Source organism: Micromesistius poutassou (assembly GCF_964030765.1).
Source record: "Micromesistius poutassou genome assembly, chromosome: 22".
Taxonomy (NCBI): domain Eukaryota; kingdom Metazoa; phylum Chordata; class Actinopteri; order Gadiformes; family Gadidae; genus Micromesistius; species Micromesistius poutassou.
Window position 1 is genome coordinate 1,498,555 of NC_140292.1, and position 10,649 is coordinate 1,509,203.

The following is a 10,649-nucleotide window of genomic DNA, read 5'->3' on the forward strand; positions in this document are numbered from 1 at the left end:
GGAAGAATGGCCCATTGGCATAAAAGCCTCAGAATCTAAACATCCTACCCCTGCTACGACTGCGACTGATGTACTTGACAAGCTTAAAATAAGCAGCGGCGGCAAGACGAGTTGTTTCTGTCCGGCCGGCAGCTGGAAAGAGGAGAGCAGGAATGCGAGGGAGGAGGGAAGAGCAACGCTCGCTTTATAACGGACCCGCTGGAATCCTGTTTGAAGAGGAATGACTTGTTTTGAGAGCGCTTGTTAACCATGTGGAGGTTATATCAGGTGCTGTTTTCAGACGATAGGTGTGTAAGACATGTTCGATTTATTAACCTCCTCAAAGCTATATCAACATGTTGCTTGACTCCCCCCAGACGATGCATTCCTTGGTGTTCATCTTGATTATAAAGTAAATAGAAATACGTTATAAATACGATGGATTGTATTTGTTGAACTTGTTGACCTACTTGTTTTCTATAAAAAAAACACTGCATAGTAGTAGTGACCACCAAAACACATAACGCAGTATAAAGGTCATCCATAGGCTACCGGTGAAATGTCATTTAGTAGGTATGTGAACATGTCTTACAAAATATGTATGCAGTGTGTTTGACGTGGCGGTGGAGCGTTCAGGTGCTCACACTGACCACCAGGGGGCTCTGCAGGACAAGTGTTCAAGCGACAAGTCGCACAAGTTGTTATCGTGCATTACACAGCAGTCACCCTTTGGGCTCTGAAAAAGTATTAGTATAGCATTTTTTACATTTTTATATTTAAATTATAGTGTGGCTGCCTTTACAAATAATTTTAAGCATAACGTTTTCAATGGTTTCACGTGTCTGATAACATCTTACTGCATGTTACGAGACTGCTTCAAGCGCCTTAATTAAATGAAACACACATAAATGAAAACAAACTGTCGGTCAACCTTTGCCAACTCGCTCGAATTTGTGTTCTGAGAGAAGCGTCGACCAATCAAAAGCCCCCCCTCAGTGCTTCCCTCTAAAGTGCCCTATCTCAAAAGCCTTCCTCGCTAGTCGTCTCCGATCCTAGCGATGGTCTCGCTGGAGGGGGTCCATCGATCGATGTTTCTGATTGGAAACACAACCCCCCCCCCGCCCCCCGATCCGCGAGGTAAACAAAGTCGTGCTGTTCCTCTCCTGGTGGTGATTCTGGAGGAGAGAGAGGGGGAGAGTGGCGAGATGGGGCGCTCAGATTGTGGATCTGATGCGCTGAGCAGGCAGGATCAGGAAGTAAACACAGCGGTGGAAGCCCCTTGATGGTCCACTGCTAGCCGCTAGCTTCCACGGGCTACGACCGCCCCCGCTGAAATGAGAGGCAGATGTGAGACGGCTGTGCGACCGGGAGCTGCCATCTGCAGGGCTGTACGTCTGTCCCAGGGCTGTACGTCTGTCCCACGGAGCTGCCATCTGCAGGGCTGTCCGTCTGTCCCACAGGCCGGCAGAATCCCACGTATATACGTACACACATGTACACACACGCATGCACACACACACACACACATGTCTACTGTACAGACGGTACACACACACGCGCATGTTCACACTCGCATGCACGTGCATACAGCAGCCATGCATGTACACGCACACACCTGTATACTGTACATGCAGTGCACGCACACACATGTACACACACGCACACATGCACGGAGAGGCAGTAGAATATACAGTAGTACATGCACATGTACACACACACTTATGCACGCAAAGGCATGTACACAAACATGTACACACACACACACACACACACACACTTATACACGCACAGGCATGTACATACACTTGTACACACACACGTACACACACGCGCACATGCATGCACACAAAGGCATGTACACACAGAAGCACAGGCATGTACACACACATACATACGGTAGACAGGCACACATTGTTGTAGAATATGTGTGTAGGTAGTGTTTCCTACACACACATCCATGCGTGGCTCCAACCTGTTCCTCCTGTCTGACCGTTCCCCCCCCCCCGTCCCCCCCAGATGGTTCACATGACCGTGATCTACTGGAGCATTAAACACGGCGGACAGAGGAACTCTTTGAAGTGAGACTCGTGTCTGACGTGCGGAGGCACATGCAGCCGGCCAGCTGTTAGAAGAGTTGTGATTCATAAGTTTAGTTTTCCAAGAAAAGAAAATAGGACTCGCGTGGTTACGGTCGTTAGACAATGGCCTCTCAGTTCCCAGTTCAGTTCTCCGTTACTAGACGGGCGCTCCTGAGGGCTAGCGTGCGAGCTATCTGTGCTAGCGCTCGGTTGGCTGTTTCCACCCCCCCCCCCCCTCCCCCCCATCTCCAAAGTGTTCCAACATCCAAACACAACATCCAGTAGATCTGAGGCTGGTCTGGTCCGCGTCTGGCAGACACCGCTAGAATACAGACTAGTCGAGCTTTCTGTCTGGGACAGAAAGCACACAGGCTCAACAACACTACGGAGTAGGCCTACAGACACACTGGGGAATAGGCCTACAAACACACTGGGGAATAGGCCTACAGACACACTGGGAGTAGGCCTACAGACACACTGGGAGTAGGCCTACAGACACACTGGGGAATAGGCCTACAGACACACTGGGAGTAGGCCTACAGACACACTGGGAATAGGCCTACAGACACACTGGGTGTAGGCCTACAGACACACTGGGAATAGGCCTACAGACACACTGGGGAGTAGGCCTACAGACACACTGGGAGTAGGCCTACAGACACACTGGGAGTAGGCCTATAGACACACCAGGGATTAGCCCTACAGACATACACACTAGGGAGGAAGCCTAGAGACACATGGATTCACCAGACACAAACACACACACACACACACACACACACACATGTACACACACTGAAGGAAAAGGAAGAAGGAAGCTCTGTCTGATCATCTGTTTCTGGTTTACTATATTGGGTCTCAGGCATGCTCGCAGACACACACACACACACGCACACTCACGCAAACGCACGCACACACACGCGCGTCTTCCAGTGAACCAAGAGTTCAGAGTCAGGACTCTCATAAACAGGTTGATGCGTAAACAAGGACAGGAAGTGTTCAATCTCAAATGGTTCTGGGCCAAACAATAACATGCATTCTAGAGCTGCTGCTACACTCCGAACACAAAGTACTCACACACACACACACAGCTGAAGCCTTAAAGACACGTTGGGACACAATGAACAAATTGGTGACAAAACAATAAACGGCAACGATGGGAACAAAATAATCAGAGGAATCTGGTTCATAAATCAGGTCAGTTTGCATAATATCCACGCATACCTGTACATACTTTATGACGTGTGTGAGTGGCATGAAGAGATGTTTGGACACGGTGACCCACCCACAGTACACCGAACACACACACACACACACACACACACACACACACACACGGTCACACACTCGGCACATCAATCAGGAGCGCTACGGAGCTGAAGGCTGAGGCCCTGAAGGCTGAGAGGCTGAAGGCCGAGCTTGCGGGCGTGGCGTTGTGTGACTGACCCTGGAAGGCCGAGCCTGCCATGCCTTCAGGTCACAGAAAACAGAACAGAATGTTCTTTTGCGGGGGGGGGGGGGGGGGGATGGAGCTCTGGTGTGTGTGTGTGTGTGTGTGTGTGTGTGTGTGTGGCCATTCATTAGATATTTATCACGTTGGTAATTGCACACAACCGCTCCACAAGTCTGCACATCCATGTTGTGGATCAGTTTTATGGCCGGGGCGGGGTGGTGGTGGGGGGGGTGGGGGGGGGGGTGTGGTCTGAGCGTGCTCTGCAGATCACCTGGGCCTCCACCCGGGTAGCAGAACAGAACAGCACAACAAGAGGCGAGGTCATAAACGTTTAAGAGTTACGCAAGGCCCCGCTCCGCTCCGGGCGATGAATATACTGTATATGTGCGCTGGTGGAACGCCGCGTTCCCTTTGTTGTGCGAGCAGTCGCTCGGTGACCTCAGCTCCGCTCGGCCGCCACTGCCGCCCTTGCCTCTCGGTTCAGTCGCTCTGTGAACTGAACTCCACGCTGTTCACAGAGCGCTCTTCCGGTTCTGCTCTCGGTTCTTCTCTGGCGGTGCAGAGGAGACACGCGCTGGGGGCCAGAGTCCATCTGGTTCCGGGACAAAGACTAAGAATGTTCTGGTTCTGAAAATATGTTTTCTTTTCTTCATGATCGTTTCATCAAGTTTAGGAGTTTCACCTTTAGATAGAACGGAAAACATTGGAATGAGAGCGGAACGCTTTGATTTAGAGAGGGAGGGAGGGGGGAGATGAGATGTGGGAGATACAAGATGGAGAAAGGCCAACAGCTCATGTCTTCATTAAAGAAAAACAATGCCGACCAAACCCAGTCAAGAGGTGTGTGTGTGTGTGTGTGTGTGTGTGTGTGTGTGTGTGTGTGTGTGTGTGTGTGTGTGTGTGTGTGTGTGTGTGTGTGTGTGTGTGTGTGTGTGTGTGTGTGTGTGTGTGTTCTACCCCCTTGCATGGCGACCCCAGCCAAACGACTCTATTAGTTTGAGGTGACAAAGCCGTTTTCGCCCTTCCATTGCATCACGTCTCTCAGGCGCAATAACAGCGCATGTGAGGATAAGATTAGCCCGAACACAAGCCTGGCGCCGCGCTGGGAGAGAGCAGAGCGATCCACACCTGTGACGAAACAGGCGGACCCGGCTAACCCGCTTCTATTTCAGGCAGGGTCCTCCTCCTTCCAGCGAAGCAACCATTGGTATATTTGGAAATGAATTCTCTTAAAACTTTTGGGTCATTCCAGGAATTCATGCACTTGCTTCTGGGCTTCGGTGGAAAGAGAACCACCAGCTGTTATCTGATCAGCGAGGCTGCTTTGTTATTGTGTGTGTGTGTGCGTGTGCGTGTGTGCGTGTGTATGTGCGTGCGCACGTGCAAGGCCATGGCTGAGTAAAGACGATGCGTGCACATCCAGCGTGAGACTGCGATAAAACATACTTCAATGGAGGAGATAGTTTGGTTATAGCCCTGAGTTGTGAGCGTGAGGCGCTATCATTATAAATGATGCTTTACTATATTAAGCAGAAAGGACAAGTTAATCATCCGAAGAGGAATTCCATAAATCTTAAGGGCAAATTCCGGGAATGGAAACACATCGAAGTTCCGTTTCATGCTGGGAGCTCGCTGTTTCTCCTTGACATTCCTTACAGATATTTGAAATGATGATCTGTGAAGTGAAACATGTTTCACACTTCATAACATTCGGAGTGTCTGCGTGTGTGTGTGTGTGTGTGTGTGTGTGTGTACGTGCATGCACGCATGCCGTGTGTGTGTGTGTGTGTGCGATCCTGGTGTGGGGGGGGTGGCATACCTACGTGTTCCTGAGAGAAAGTGGATGTCTCTCCGGGGAGCGATGAGTCCATAAATATCTCCTTTATGCACTGAGGCCTCAAAGCATTGACCTTTGACCTTTCACATCTGACCCTGAGTGGGTCAGAGCGCTGGTCACCCATGAAGAACACTACCTTAGGGGGCTATGAAGGCGTCCCCAGTGACTGCATGAATATATGAACACATGAACCCATGGAGCACAAAGCGCTGTGCTGTAATGACTGTGTTAGCATAGCATTAGCATTGTGAGCTAATGATGATAAAAGTTTATAAGCATGTATTCACAAAGTTTATAAGCATTGTATTCACTCGGTTTATAAGCATGTATTCACACAGTTTATAAGCATGTATTCACATGGTTTATAAGCATGTATTCACACGGTTTATAAGCATGTATTCACAAAGTTTATAAGCATGTATTCACAAAGTTTATAAGCATGTATTCACACGGTTTATAAGCATGTATTCACACGGTTTATAAGCACGTATTCACATGGTTTATAAGCACGTATTCACATGGTTTTTAACCATGGTAGTTGTGATTGCTTCGGTTTAGTTCATTTCTGTTCAACTTTATTCACCCAATCATCCTCTGATGATTGTCGTCGTTCTTCTCCCTCCAGCGTCTCCAAACGACCTCTGGAACATATTCCTATAAAACGACGGGATCGGTAATCCCTCTCCGGCGCTCCGAGCCGAGCGGGGCCCCCGCGTCAGTCTGAGGTTAGCGTCGACTGAGCTGGCAGCGAGGGCCGCTCCGTGCCTCTGTTAACGGGGCCCCGGGGTCCAATGAAGCACGTCAGAACGGCACTTTCCATAGGAAACGCACACTCACACTTTCCTACTGAATCTGTGAAGGAGGGGAGGGGGGGGGGGGGAGTGGGGGGGGGTGAGGAAGACCGTTATTCCTGGATCTAGTCCCAACTCTCTGTGAGACCCGGCCACAGACCCCCAGCCCCCCCACCACCCCACCCCACCGCCTGGAGTTCTGCCAGGTCGACCCCCAGGGGGGAGAGGGGGGAGGGGGAAAGAGGTGAGGGGGGGAGGAGGGAGGGAGGTTAGAGGTCAAAGGTTGGGCCGACAGCTGTTTTAGGCATCAGGAGGACCTAGACTGATCTATAGGCGACATCTGCTGTACTGTAGGTACCTACAAATACACACGCACGCACGCACGCACACACACACACACACACACACACACACACACACACACACACACACACACACACACGCGCGCGCACGCGCGTGAATCTGTATAAGCAGCACAGACATACATGAAAAACATCAGTGAAATACGCATCTGACTTTTAGATGTGTGCCTTTGGAATACTGAGGAACGCTGAACACTGAATTCGTGAATCAGACATGAACGCACACACACACACACACACACGTGTTGCCACGAGTCACAGGCAGGCAGGGCGCCCTCGGGGGTGTTTGGACGCCAGCCAGACCACGTGAACGTGCTCTGGTACCATCACTGCCCCGGGGCACACCAGTGAATGGTGGAACATCGCTTTGGATAAAAGCTGCTAGCTTATGGACGTGACCCAGGCTACAGTAGTTAGCTGCTATCTTATTGACATGGCCCAGGCTACAGTAGTTAGCTGCTATCTTATTGACATGGCCCAGGCTACGGTAGTTAGCTGCTATCCTATGGACAGGACCCAGGCTAAGCTAGTTAGCTGCTATCTTACTGACAGGACCCAGGCTACATTGGTTAGCTGCTATCTTATTGACATGGCCCGGGCTACAGTAGTTAGCTGCTATCCTATGGACAGGACCCAGGCTAAGCTAGTTAGCTAGCTGCTAGCTTCAGTCTGCTCTGCTAATGGGCCGCTAATGGCCCGTCCTGTAGAAAGGCCCCGGGGACGTTGGGTAATGTCTGGTCGCCGTGGGCCCGGCCGTACCCCAGACTGAACCTGGGCTGTCTGCTAAGGCGATTGGCACTTCTGCGGTGGGAGCTGTTGGGAGTTTGTACGGCCAAAGACTGAGGGAATGATGGGAAGAGAGAGTTTTCCACCAAAGACGAGTCTGTGAGCGTAATGAGAGATGGTGTCTGGGCCGCTGCGAGAGGAGGGCATCAAGGGAGTGTGTGTGTGTTTGCATGTGCATGTGTGTGTACGTGTGTGTGTGCGTTTGTGTGTGTGTGTGTGCGTTTGTGTGTGTGTGTGTGTGTGCGTTTGCATGTGCATGTGTATGTGTGTGTGTGTGTGTGTGTGTGTGTGTGTGTGTGTGTGAGGGAGATAAAGGAAAGAAGGGGGGAGAGAGAGAGAGAGAGAGAGAGAGAGAGAGAGAGAGAGCGCTAAGCGGCCATCTGGAAGCACTAAACGGTGCAGAGAGTTTATTATTGTGTGTCAGCTCTGGAAAAGCCGACGGTTCCATTTTACAAGATAATTAAAAATACTTAAGCAGTCTTGCAGATCAGTGAGAGATTATTATTTTGGTGATCAGTAATTGATTCTTTGGAATTGGTGGGCATTATGGTATGGCAACGATTATTAAGACCCAGTGTGTGTGCATGTTTGTGTGTCTGCATGTGTGTGTGTGTGTGTGTGTGTGCACATTCGTGTGTGTGCATGTGTGCACACATGCTTGCGTGTGCGCAACTGCGCATGTGTGTGTGTGTGTGTGTGTGTGTGTGGAGAGGAGGCAGGTGTGTTGCCTTCAGGCTTCAGGACTCTGCAGCGCTGCGGTCAGAGGTCAGTATTTGTTTCTAATAGCGTGCAGGTGGCAGACGTCTGTCAGCAGCATGCGGGTAAAGGCTGGTTCATACTCCTCCGTAAAGTGCTGTACGTAGACACGGAGAGCCCTCCCCGTCGACGGAGACCCTCTCCGTAGCTCTACGTGCGCAAGGGCTTTGATTGGTCCTCTGACAACATCATTTCCGGAATCACTTTTCCCCGGTTTGACTTTGCACCTTATTTACTTTGCACCTTGTTTACTTTGTACATTGTTTACTTTGCACCTTGTTTACTTTGTACATTGTTTACTTTGCACATTAAGGACCAATAAAACACCAAATAAGATTTGAAAAGCTTTGGAAGTTTATTTTCAACGCTGTTTACTCGGTTGGTAGTCAGCATATAAGATCGATCGGGCGGCGAATCGCACCGCGCATCCCGACGGAGAACTGCGAATGCTCGAGGGGCCGCTGTAGTGACGGAGTCGGATTACGGATTACGGAGTCGGAGAGGCATAATTTGGCCTCAACCCTCGCCCAGGGATAAGTGTTCAGGAAATGAACGGATGAAGACATAACAAGCCTAATGAGGGCTTTCACCTGCCAACAGTGTGACACTCCCGCGACGCTCCGGCCTCCGCTCAGCGGAGCGGAGCAGAAAGCAGAGATTCCTACGGAGCGGTCGTGGTCGGCTGTGGCTCGGCCAGCGCGGGGGGAAAAGTGAGGGTTCGTGTTCCCCGACTCGGCGGCTGGGCGCTAACCGCTAACCGTAGCGCAGCGCTAATGGCCATACTGCAGTTGCGGCTGGGCGCTAACCCTAGCGCGGCCGCTAGCAGCCAGACTCCGGCGTGGGTCGTTTTTTTTTACGACGACGACGCGGCGACTGGGGGTGGTGACGCAGGAAGGTCCGCTTGTGGTTCTCGCGTGTCGACCAGAACGTTTTAATTCCTGCATCTTGTTCTGCGTTCCTCGATCTCTACTCAATGGGATCCTGTACAGCTCTCTGTGGCCTCACATCTGTGAACCGTCCTCTGTACGTTTAACTGGCCACGGTTTGGTGTACGAGTGTACTTCTTATGCACACACATGCGTGCGCACACGCACACAGAGAGGCAGACAGGCAGGCAGGCAGGCAGGCAGACAGACAGACAGACAGACAGACAGACAGACAGACAGACAGACAGAGATGCATTGCTTCCAACGTCATGTTTCTATGACATTAAGCAACCTGTCCCAGCCCTGTGGTCGATGGTCACTGCGTGTGGTTGTGTCTCCATTCCATCATGATGCCAACATGAAAGCGCATAAGCGCGCTCGTTGGCTAACTGCTAATGAAGCGCGACCTTCGGTCGAGACAGTGCCCCCTGGATGTGGCTGAACGGCCGTTGCTATGACGACGCACATCCACATCTCCGATAAATAGTGGTTGGTTTTTTCTCAGTGTGTGAGAGTTGTGTGTGCCTGTTGACGTGACCCCCCTGGTGAGAATGTTCTCATCGGTGTGTGTGTTGGGACGCTCCCTGATATGACGCTGTTTCCCTGCGTTCCTCCCTCGATGCACCCTCCCTCCCTCCCTTCCTCCCTTCAACTCTCCCTCCCTATAACTCTAACTCTGTCTTTCACTCTCACTCCATCTATCTGCCTCTCTGACAGGAAGTCTCTCTCGCTGTCTCTTTAGCTCTGCCATGCAACCAGTCCATACACTTCTGGCTTCTGCTTGGCCAGAAAGGAGCTGAGTACTACATTACCAGTCAGCCTCCGACCATGTCAAGCCAGCATAGTATCGACACACAGAGACGGAGCGTTAATTTAACCGTAGAAACGTCATCGTTGGCATGGGAAACACATCTTTGTGAGCAGATAACATATGGCCTTACACATCGGACACAGAACATTCGCCGCACACACACACACACACACATGCACACACACACACACACACACACATGCACACACACACACACACACATACACACGTACACACACTATATCTTACTTACTACTTACTTACTTACTTTCTTACTTACCCCTCTCTCCCTGGATGTGTCCTGACTCCATGTCTGAATGAGAGACAGAGTTGCACCCTGAGGTGCTTTTGCCCCTGCCAGCCCCATCAGTCGGCTCCGTTTGACGTCTCGGACGTCTCACTACAGCCAGTTAGCTACAGGCTAGCTTATGGACATGACCCAGGCTACAGTAGTTAGCTACCTGCTAACTTATGGACATGACCCAGGCTACAGTAGTTAGCTACCTGCTAACTTATGGACATGACCCAGGCTACAGTAGTTACAGTAGGGCCTCTGAGCCTGAGCGCCTCATTAACCATAACAACAACTTGGGTGTTGAACTCCTCACGTTCACTCTACTCTAGTGGTTGAACATGCATGGCTCGACACAGGACTGCTTGTACACGTTTAGGGAGGGGTTCAGCCATCTCTGTCATGTCCATTGTGGTCAGGTCCACTCTGCCGGGGGCCAGCGATGAGGAGGCCCTCATGAACCCGGCAGAGCCCGGGATGGGTGACATGGATCCAGCTATCTGTTTAGGATCAGGGTGAATGCAGAGGGGAGAGGGGGGGGGGGGTGCGGGGGGAAACTAAGCTCCTACGGGAAAGAC